The sequence below is a fragment of the Pygocentrus nattereri genome, chromosome 5 (genome assembly GCF_015220715.1).
Source record: "Pygocentrus nattereri isolate fPygNat1 chromosome 5, fPygNat1.pri, whole genome shotgun sequence".
NCBI classification, from domain to species: domain Eukaryota; kingdom Metazoa; phylum Chordata; class Actinopteri; order Characiformes; family Serrasalmidae; genus Pygocentrus; species Pygocentrus nattereri.
In genome coordinates, this window is record NC_051215.1 from 14,013,115 (window position 1) to 14,022,994 (window position 9,880).

The window sequence follows — 9,880 nt, forward strand, 5'->3', positions numbered from 1 at the left end:
AGCATTGCACCGCAAAGAAAAAAAATGACCAGTACAAACAAATTTTTGCTCTACATAGGTGCCCCCAGTTTCTGTTGTGGCTCAATGCTGGGAAAAGTCTCATTTCTTGTACGTCAACGGCCAAATTTCCAGAGAAGTGTCCCATCCCCACCCCACCCCCCCCCAGCAAGGTACAGTAAACAGAGGGACGTTGAGAAGATGCCAAGCAGGCCAGTGTGGCTGCTGGCCCAACATTTCCCAAATGATAATTCAGAGCCAAAACCCTAAACTCTGAACGTTGACTACTAATAAAGGTGCCCTATATACTGGCATTACAATGCACAGGCAAGAAGTCTCAATGACCTCAACAGCCCTGATTATACACTTGGCATTAAAGTGTATCCCATATCTGGATGTTGTCCATATATGCTTTTAAAAGACAAGTGTAACTGCATTTGTAATTGGAATGTGTTCGGATCTATGTTGTGATAGGATCTGTGTGTAAATGCAATGTGAACAGCTTGGCTACGTCTGTGGTATAAAATCATGTGTGCTCCACCCACAACTTTAAATATCGTTCACTGACTGATCTCTTTATGTGTAACAATGAGCTTCCAAGAGAGTAGTTGAAATCAAGTGCAGGTTTTTTGGGCAATTTGGGAATCATGAACAGAGACAGACAGGGTCAAAGCTGTCAGAACCTCACGCAGAACAGGGCCAACAATCTTAAAACAAGATCCAGAGATCAACAACGTAATACTTAAGCAAGGGGTCATAACCGGAGAGGAGATACAAGAAATACACGGTTCGGAATGGCAAGGATAGACCAAACAAGACTTCGCACTGAACTTAGGTCAGAGTGCAACTTAAATAGTCTACTAAATGGCTTGTGATTAGAAACAGGTGTCAGCATGATTTAGTATTCTTGTGAGTGAGACCTCTGTTGGCGTGGAGGGGAATCGGCAACAGATGTGCTATTATGCCTTGGAATTAAACAGGCAGTCCATGCTGCAACACTCATACACTTATGTCGTCAACGTTAATGAGCACGGATAAACTCCTTCAGGCTGAATTGGCAGATTTATGGAAACACTGGGTTTTTGTGACATCACAAAGATCCAGAGTTGGCTGATTTTGCTGCTTAGTTTCCATATTTGGACAATATCCTGACTGCTGTTTAACCCATATCTTTCTTTTGACTGTGACTGTTAAGCAAAATATGCACAAGTTGCAGTCCTTTCTTTCTTTGTAACTTAACCCTCTATTAGACGATGTTGCCTCAGGGCAACAAACTCATTTTCCTCGCTTTACAATAACATTATACATATTTTAAGACAATAATGGGGTTGACAGTAAAGGGAAGAGGCAATAAAAAGCATGTATTTGGTCATATTATCTGTTATTGGGCACTTTTAAAACCTTTTTTAACATTCAGTATCACTTGATGAGTAATTTGCAGAAATAGGTTTGTTACCTAGAAGCAACGTGTGACAATGGAATGGATTTAGCCAGTCACAAGCCGGGTCTCACCACTTCAGAGAACTCAAAGCCCCCAATGAACATTATTATATGTTAAAAATGTTTTGAATGTAATAATCAGGACAGAGTGTTAATAATCATAATATATTATTTTATAACTATATAATTTAAAAATGAAAGGCCATTTTATAAAAGAAAGTGTAGGTTTTAAATTGCCCTCATAATTTGTGAAGTAGAGGGTTAAAGTGCCTGAGCAGATGGATGGATGTTTGAAAAGGGCAAGTGTAATATGATAAACTTGCTATTTTCACAGTTCCATAAGAAGCAGGTTTAGACAAGGTTTAGACGCCACAGTTTGATTTACACTATGCAGAGTTACACTGACTCAAATGAAAACTAATTTTTCTGTGCAAATTAACAGTGTATAATTAAATTCTGTCTCCAAATACCAATCAGATTGTTTGCTCGTTATAATAACGAATGAAGACCACCCACAACACCCGAATCACCACCGTGTATTCAGAGAATGGCAGTGTTAGATTGTCTCTTCACGTTTTGGAGCCAATCAAAATGGCATTAAGGCAGAGTGGGGGTGATAGGGTATATTTTAGTTAATATGCTATCTGTGGCATGAATCATTTCTTTTTTCGTCTGGAATGGTTTTCTTTTTCTCCCCCAAAGGGCCTTTGCCTGGCTATCTTTCATAAACAGTGTAACCCTGTACTGAGTAAACATGACGAGCCTGTATACTAAATATTTCCGCGACTCAGATGGTTGGAGAAGTATGTTATAATATTGTGTACTTGAGCCGAAGAGTTATTCTTACAGATAATGGACGTAGATAGGAGAGAATGACATGGAAGAAAAAAGAAAAGAAAAAAAATGTCCTCCACACATGCTTATTCTCCTCACATAAAGACGTCACGTTATCTTTCTTTCTGGATATAGCAGATGTAATCATTTTGAAACACTACGGTATATCTAACTCACCAATTTATGTCGTCGAATGGTCTGATTTTTGTAAACGGCTGATGGAGCTTGCATCGATGACAGTCCCTTGGTTTTATATCTAGTCTTGTCACGCCCTGGACTGTGCAGCGTATTCTGTTACCTCATGTGTTTACATGACTGAGTCATTGAGGACTACTGCTGCAGTGTGTGTGTGGCCGTGGATGAGGAATTCTAATATTCCAAAGTTCTAGTACACACTCACTGATGAAGCCGTAGACTCTAGCAATCTTCTAACACTGACCTTTAGCCTTAACTTAAAAATGGATAAAAGTGAGTTTCTTCAAAACTGTAAAAGTAAAGCCAACTAGAGTTATCTTTTTTAATCCCATGATGTAATTTTGTTTTCCTTGGGCTGACTCTTGGTATTTGTAACCCTGCTTTTATTCCCCTCACCAACTGTATTCCCTTCAAGTACTCCTTATTTACTAACTACCATCCTTGCTTGAAACAATTTCTATCTTTCTCATTTCATCTGCTTCATGATCTCTTTCCACTTTGCATCCATCACACTGTAACACTCACACCTTATCAAGGCCCCTGAACGGCCAAAAGATCACCCAACCCATGCTAGCTCATTGCATGTTTTTTATATGTTTGCTAAAAGAGGATCTGTGTCCAAAGCCTTGGTCCTTCACTCCTGTTTACTGCCTGTAAGCCAGTACGCTGACTCGCATCCATGAAATGATGCAATTAAGGTTCCCACTGGGGCCCAATCTGTCATGTAAACACACACCAAGCCCAATCCAATGGCCAGAGCAGGAGATTGGCAGGGGAAGACAGGTAGATGTCAGGGAAAGAGGACAGGGGGATGGGCGTGGAGGAATGAGATCATGGTCCACAGTTCCTTGGTGCCCTGTTGTTAATTACGATTGATATTAAATGCATCCATTTACAATGGCAGGTATGTATGGCTATATGCAAACACGCATTTGGATAAGCGAGTGGCTACATCTAGATCACTGTGTGGGGTTGTGAAACAAGACACTTGTCTTTTTTTGTCTGTTTGTCTCAGCTGTGATCCCTAGAAGGGCCTGGTAAACAATTGGTATCGGTGGAAAGGGACCACCTAGGTAAAAGTTTCCATGTTGAGGTATCTTTGCAAACCGCAGGCCACATATTTTCCCAAACACATTAAAACAAGCTATGCAAATGTTTTATGATGGTACTTGTGTAGGGCAGTGTTGTATTAACCTGTACACATGGTCATTTATCTTGGCCACTTGTGCCATTTCTGTTTTTCAAAGCTGTAATGCCCTTTCCTCTTTGCGCACTGCTTCACTCAAGAAGTCAATGTGGCGACATCAAAGGGCACAGCATGAAACATCTGCAGCTTGATCAAAGAAGATGGGTTTACACTTCAGGAGGCACACCAAAGACCTTGCGAGATGACCTGTAAAAGTGGATGAGCGAATTCACCATGCCACCTCAACTCCAAGAGCATAGCTAATCACCAAGCTCTTCGTGACTTAAATCAGGTGCATTAGAATGAGCATAAAATTAATTTCCTGGTGTAAAGCCACAGCCCACAGACAAGTAAAATGCAAAAAATTCAACAGAATTCTTTCATTTTCCAAATATTGACCTGAAGACTTATTATTCAGTAACTAATATAAATTATTTGGTCATTACTAGGAAACTAACCTGGAAGTAATTGTTGTGCAGCCACAAGAGTGAAGAACTGAAGACTCACATGAGCCCTTGCAGTTTGAGAGATTTTAACTTGAATGTCCTGATGAATAAAAAACAATGATCACTCATATTCCCAAATGCTGCTGAAACGATCATCTCTGTAATATCACCTCTCTCTCCTCCTTTTCATCTCTTTATTGCCTTCAAAGGGCCTTTAGTAAAAGTAAGTAGAAAAAACTGGGTCTTATATAAACTCTGGATGATCCTATAATGATCCTTAAGTCTCTGGAGATCAGAAGGGTGTTATAGTGAGCATAATTTTAGCAGACTTTGATATGAACCCATGATCATTCAACTAGTTTCTGTCGGTCTTCAGTAGGTTCGCTGGTCCGCAAGGCTGGTGCCCTGATGTGTGTGCTGAGGGCCTGTGCTTGTGTTGGCCGTCACCGTGGCCTGCCTGTCTGTCATTTCGCCGAGCTCGAGGCGTGAGAAAAGAATGCGCTGTTTACAAACTGCATTCACAGTGAATCAGAACGGTGAGCGTCTACTCATGGCAGGCCACACACAGGCCTGCGTGCACACACACTCACTTAATGGAAAACATCCTGATCTGACCACAGTACTGTCATGAGACTTGCTCCAACCCAATCTGGTGTTGCTACATGTTCCAAATCAATTAATCATCCCAACAATAATGAACATCTAAGAGTATCATATTTTTCTTGCATTGCTGATGAATGCTTGGTACAGGCTTTGATATAATTCTTCTCTCTGGTTTCACATAATTTGTGCTTATTTGGCATAAGATGCATATTTTTTCCCCCAGCACATTTCTTTAAAAAGGCTGGCGCTCCGGTTTTCACACACATGCACTGTGCAGTGATCCCCCACGCAAGGCTGTGCATAATATCCGTTTTCCAAAATCATCCTCAACCCCCTCAGAGCTTTAATCTAGGCCAAATGATGCCTCTGCAGTGAAGTGCTTGTTTTTAAAGGAGTCAGTTTGGAGGTCAGCACTGTGACACAGAGGATAAAGTCGGCCACTGCTGAACTCAAAAGTGGCAACTCTGCTGATTTTATCAGTACAGTTTCTGACTTCTTACTGCCGCAGATATACCTACAGTTTTGTGACAGATTTTAAAACCACAGTACTTCCAAGCCTTCTAGAAATGTCTTTTTTGCTTATCAGGTTCCTTTAAATGACCAACAAGAACGGTCAACATAATAACAACACTGGTGGAAAATCTAAATTAGCACACTATGCATTACACACATTGAAAATAAAGAACCCATACCAGCATTTTAAACTCACATGTTAAGTATTCATATGTTGACATTTTTTATGAAGTATATACTGCACACTAGCACAGCCCCAGTACGTACAACCATGTCCTTGAAATATTAATTCCTGATGCATCTATCAGTGTCTATGCAGGTGTCATGTCACACCCCACTGTGACCCAGCCTCTGACCTCCAGCACCTGGGAGTTAGCCCGCTGCTCCACAACCTCTGACCACAGACTGTCCGTCACTCCCAGGCACCTGTTAAACATATCACACTGGCAGGATGTTCACCTCCAGCATGAGCTCAAAGGACAGCAGAAGTAAAAGCACCACTCCAAAAATGCAGTGATTAGTTGAGACTCTGGTCAAAGCTCTGTTAACTTATTTTTCCTGTAGCACAAACATAAAATCCATCAGGATTTCTGCAAAATCAACTGTGGAAAGAATAGGATACTAGTACATACTGCCAAATTCCAAAATTCCTTTGTCCAAAATGATAAATGCTGTGAAGGAGATACTCTGTGGTTTTCAAGCCACAGTCCTCTCAAGGCAGACAGAAGGTGGCAGTCCGTCCACACTCCCAGGCCAGATGAGTGCTGTGCTCCAACACTGCTTTCAGCATGTAACAATCCCATGTATCCAATTCCAAATCAAAAGACTTTCAGGAATTGTGTATTGTCCTGGTTCTAAAGCCCCAAAAAATCAATGAAAAGAAAAAATAAAATCAACTGAACCGCAGTGACCTCCCCTCAACCCCGTCCCCCCGCCCCAAAACCTCAAAATGAACCGTTTCAACCGCACATTCATCTAAGCGGAACAGTAGTGTCATCTGACGAGATGAATGAACTTCAGAGGCTCTCGGCTTACAGATGAAGTGGCTCATGGGGGGGCTGAAGAGTTTAACCATCCGATTCACCATGACACGGAAACCCACTCAAGAAGCCCATCAGTCTTAATGCCACACACTGAGACAACAAGGGAGCTTAGCCTCAGTTGTCTTCTACATGATCTCTCTCTTTCTCTCCCTCTCTCTCCTGGCAGCCAGGATTATGTTTAATTGTATTATCATGATGAACAAGGTCTGAGGCTTGGCAAAGAGTCAAAGGTAGATCATGCACAACTCTTTCTCTGGTTTCTGCCCGCTTGTTGATGTGCAGCAGTACACTTGACAAAACCACACTGGCCTCGCCCAGAGAAATCGGTCCCAAAACTCTTCTCAACTGATTCAGCCGTGGTTTAGGTGCTGCGGTTTCTGGGCCTGAAATAAATCATGTTCTGTTATTCTTTGCCGGAGAATTCCGATTTGACTGTCACCTCGCTATCTGCTGCACTAATCTGGTAATTAGCATGTGGATAACTTTATCCTACATTGCCAAAATTATACAATTCACTGAAGGCTTTTACCCAATTTGGCATCTGACAAATTACAGTGTTGATGTGCTGCTGAATTGACTACACTGTGCTGATTTGCACACATGAGCAAGCAGACATCCTCTACAGCTGAAGTCTCCAGTGACATTTTAATTTTTACATCTGATTTAGCACAGGTTCAGACATGACCAAGTCATGTTGCTTTCCTTTCTATTTAAAGCTGAAAAAGCAAAGGGCTTCTCAATTAGGTGAATCATTTCAGGCTAAAGTCCAGTGGAAATGTCGCATCTCTTGTTGGTGTTGGGATTGGAATTGTTCCGACTGGGATTTTGGTCTTAATTATTCAGGTGAATAGAGAAATGTATCAAGAAGCACATTTTTTATCCAAATTCACTGACCATTTTAACAGGTACACCAAGTGTATAGATGCACTTTGCATGCCTACAAAACTCTAGCCCATCTAGTGTAATACACCATATTTAATTTCAGAGCCAAAATCAGATTTATGGGTCACATGCAAGTAATTTGATTTCTGCCACTGGTGTCTCTCTAGTATTAAATGCAGTATACAAGCAATAAACATGTGTGTGTAGCAGTGCAAACAACAGTAATCTACATCTGAAATGAAACTGTGGTGGACATTGGTATGCAGCAGGGTGTGATAAATTTCTGAAGAAAAAAACAAGAGTAGCTATGACCCAGCAGATGATATCACTAGTCAGCTGTTTACGAGGGTGATGGCATTAAGAAAGAAACTGCTCCTGTGTCTGGCCGTGTTAGTATATAGGGTTCTGTAGCGAAGTGAAAAAGGTTGTGTCCAGGGTGCAAGGAATCTGTAATGATTTCCCCTGCCTGTTTCCTGGACCTTGAAGCATAGAAGTCCTGAATGGTGGGCAGGGGGGCACCAATGATTTTTTTCAGCTGACTTTACTGTTCAACGCAGTCTGTTCCTGTACTGTTTTATAGCTACTCAGAACCAGACCATTATGGATGTGCACAGAACAGATTCAATGACTGTGGTGTAGAACAGGCTTATCCTTTCCTGTGGCAGACCCAACTTCCTCATCTGCCACAGAAAGTACATTCACTGCTGGGCCTTTTTGAGGATAGAGTTGATGTTGGTCTACCACTTCTGGGCTTGGAAAATGGTTGTTCCCAGAAACCTGAATGTCTCCACGGTTGACACAGGGTTGTTGGATATTGTGAAAGGGAGCAGTGCTGAGAGGTGTCTCCTAAAGTCCACAGTCATCTCCGCAGTCTCCAAGATGTTCTGCACCAAAACACCAGCTGTTCAACCTCTCGCCAATATTTAGACTCGTTGCTATCCTGGATGAGTCTGATGACCGTAGTGTGGTCTGCAAACTTGAGGAGTTTAACAGATGGGTCCTTAGAGGTGCAGTCGTTGATGTAGAGAGAGAGGAGCACCAGTGCTCACTGTCCGTACACTAGAAGTGACTTCCCCCAGCTGCACCTGCTGTTTACTGTCTGTCAAGAAGCTGGTGATCCACTGACAGATGGCTGGGGACATGGTGAGCTGGGAGAGTTTGGAGGAGCGGATTTTTGGGAAGATAATGTACACAAATCGTAAGTGCAGCCTGAGTGGGGGAGGGGGGTGGTTGCTAGAGGTGTGATGGAGGCTGATGTTAAGCTGGAGTGACTGAGGAGTGTGAATTTGTATGACCCTATGATCTCCATAATTTGGAGAACTTGGACAGAAATCTAAAACTCAGACATGAAAAAAGAAATTTTGGATTTAAACACAAAAGTGCATGAAATTTGGAGATTTGGGGAAGGTCATTACACCGTCATCACCCTTTTTTCCAGTAATATGTTCACATTAGTTCTTTTAGTACGGTGTATGGCGTCCAGCCCCAGCAAATCAATAAAGGCAAGAGGGTTAGCAAGCTGACTATGGGAATTAACCAGCAATATTAAAACAAGAGCATGCAAAACACCACTGGTGTAGTTTTGTTAGTTTGTCATTCTTCATCTGAAGTATCATTCCTCTGACTGAATGATCGTTTTTCATAGTAAATGGTTGTTTCATACTGCAGCTCAATAAAATGGGAAAAGTACACGTCAGGCCTTTTAAAGTCAGGTCCATAATTATTTGGACATCAACAAAAACATTGTTCATAAAATTAAATAATGAATATTATCAGGTGCATAGTGTAGGAATTATACACATTTTTATATACAACCCCCATTCTGGGGGGCTCAATTGTAATCGGCTAAACTAACAATCTTAAACTGCCATTTTTAATTCTTGGTTGAAAGTGTTTTGCAGTCAATGCCTGCCTGGACTCTGAAACCCACAGACATCACCAGTTGCTGTAATTTTTTCCCTGATGATATTCCTTAAGGGATGTAGCAGAAAGCTCTTTTTAAGGCAGTAGAACAGTGGATAAAAGCAGTACATTATAGTATATAGTATATTATAAAACTATACTAGCATAGTACAAAAAACAACAACAAAAGCTATAAAATAGGGCTCAAAAAAAGCAGTTCAGCTGTCAACAAATTTTTTTGCTGCTGCACTGACATTGAACCGTGTGCTGCACTGGGTTGGTATGACCAACAGATCAAAACAAGCTCAGAACCAAGTGACCGCTGTGCCCTGATTGGTGTTCTTGCTTTGCACTTCTTTTGTTTTGACATGTTATGTTTTTATACACACAAAAACCAAAAGGAACGAGAGATTTCTCACAATGTAGTTGAGTAAAAAGTCAGATATTTGAGTTTGAAATGTAGTGGAGTGAAAGTAAAAAGTCACCCAAAATGGAAATACTTAAATAAAGTACAGATACATGAAAAAACTACTTAAGTACAGTAATGAATTACATTTACTTAGTTACTGTCCACCACTGGCTGTTAAATATAGCAGTGGGAAACTACAGACACAAAGAAAGAATACAACACACTGTCCCAAATTAAGCTCCAAGTTTTAATTTAATTAAATCAAAATTTACAGTCATTTTACTCCCATTCAGATGTGTTTAGCATCTACACAAAAGGATCTTGTTTCCCAATTTCACTCTAGGATTCCTGAAACACAGTGGAAGCTCTTTTTTTTTTATTTCTTTGGACATATAAAAACCCATAGACCCAACAGGTCTAGTTAGAAAAT